The sequence below is a fragment of the Ochotona curzoniae genome, unplaced genomic scaffold (assembly GCF_017591425.1).
Source record: "Ochotona curzoniae isolate NIBS_2020 unplaced genomic scaffold, NIBS_Ocur_1.0 patch75, whole genome shotgun sequence".
Classification (NCBI taxonomy): Eukaryota; Metazoa; Chordata; class Mammalia; order Lagomorpha; family Ochotonidae; genus Ochotona; species Ochotona curzoniae.
In genome coordinates this window covers 273,155-274,936 of record NW_024467056.1, presented here as the reverse complement: position 1 = coordinate 274,936, position 1,782 = coordinate 273,155, and the positions used below count along the sequence as shown (strand labels likewise).

The 1,782-nt window shown below is 46.5% G+C and overlaps 1 pseudogene; it reads right to left on the bottom strand.

The window, feature by feature from the left end:
* Positions 1 to 415: 415 nt before the first annotated feature.
* Positions 416 to 507, bottom strand: LOC121168211 (annotated as a pseudogene).
* Between the last annotated feature and the right edge of the window lie 1,275 nt (positions 508 to 1,782).

Genomic DNA, 1,782 nt, shown 5'->3' with positions numbered 1-1,782 from the left:
GCTTGGAAAACACCATTATTGGCACTAACACATGCATAATCCCCCATTAACGATCACCTGGGTGGAGGACGATCTGTATTCTGGCCCCTCTCTCCAAGCAGATGAATGCAGCTGCGAACTAAATTATTTGGAGACTTAGGACATGTATTTCAGGCTTTTCACTTAATCCTAAAGCCCTCAAGTACCACTTCACACTATCACAGTCTCTGTTTCTGTAATCAGGACTTCACAACAGAAGAACCCCACTATCTGAAGAGACTGTGACTGACAAACTCACCAGAACATTTCAGGGAGATTCCTCAGGAGGACCATGGCAATGCTGACAACAGATACTGTTATATACGGAGGGCAAAGCATTGTTTTCAGTCTTTTATCTTACTGAACCTTTTTCTATTACTGTTTATCTGTTACCAAAAAAACTACAGAACACTTCACATGTTATCCTTGTGCAGGGGTCATGCTAATCTCTGCATCGTTCCAATTTTAGTTTATGTGAACACATCTTACTCATTCTTAACGGCAAATATTAGTGTCCTGATGATGCTGATAATGAAAAGTAATAAGAATCCAAGTAACTCAGACACAAAAAGTGCCAAGAACCAGGAGAAACCTCTATAGAGAGGAAACGGAAAAGACTGATGGAAACAATAAAGAAGCAGAACTTAAAAACACTGGAAGTTAGATGCAAGACATTCAAAAATTCTGACAGAAAATTATTTCCAGTCTAGAGTTTACCATAGGCTCTTCACAGATGGCACTGGTGGTGGGCCAAGCACTAGGTTATCACTGGACCTGATATCTGTGTTTTTAAACAGTTTCACTGAAACACAGCCTATCCATTCATTTATCCATTGTCTGTGGCTGCTTTTGCAATGCACAACAGCTTAAGTTAGGAAAACCTTCCTGTTGCTCATAAAGCATGGCTTTTCAAGGAAAAGTGTGCCAGCCCTTGTTCCATGAATGCAAGAGCCAGCAACAAACTATGACAAAGAACCTAGATATAAAGCTTTGGAAACTTAGAATAAAAATTACAACAGTACTTCTGATGGAGGAGCCTGGGCAACTCCTCTGGCAAGACACAGTCCCTACAGGTGAGTGCAAGAACCACGATAGGGAGCAGCCCAGACTAGGCCAGGGAAAGGTACCCACCAGCATACATTTGGCATAGGTCAGGGGCAGACCAGGCTGAACCAGTTCACATCACCCACTGGTGAATCCAAGCACCAGAACAGAGTGTGGGTCGGGCCAGGTATGGTCACAACACATACCAGTGCACATTATGGCTGGGATAGGGTGCACCCTGGGCTGGGCTAGAATGTAACCCTCACCAGCTAGAACTGGGGGTGGGCCAGGCCAGGCCAGGCTAGCAAATGCCAGGGTGAGGTGGGCCATGCCAAGACTGGGATGCAGCACTAGTAGGAACCAGGGAGGGAAGTGGTAATGCTGTTAGGGGGAATATGGAGGGCTCCCCTGTTGGAACACCTCGCCCATTAGAGAGTATGAGTTGGGATGGGGGCAGACCAGACCAGGCAGGGCTACAACACCTGTGGGCCTCATGTGAGCCAGATCAGGGAAGAGCCAGGCTAGGCTGACTGTTCCTACTGGTGCAAGCATAAATTAGAGTGAGTGCAGGTTGGTTGGGCTTTGCTACAGTATCAACTGGCAGAGGCTGGCACAGGGGGCTAATTCTGTCAAGTTAAACTGCAGAACCACCTGGAAAGTGCATGATCCAGGAGTGGGAGTGGCCCAGTAGGGAAATAGTGGATACCTCCCTCTTGGGTT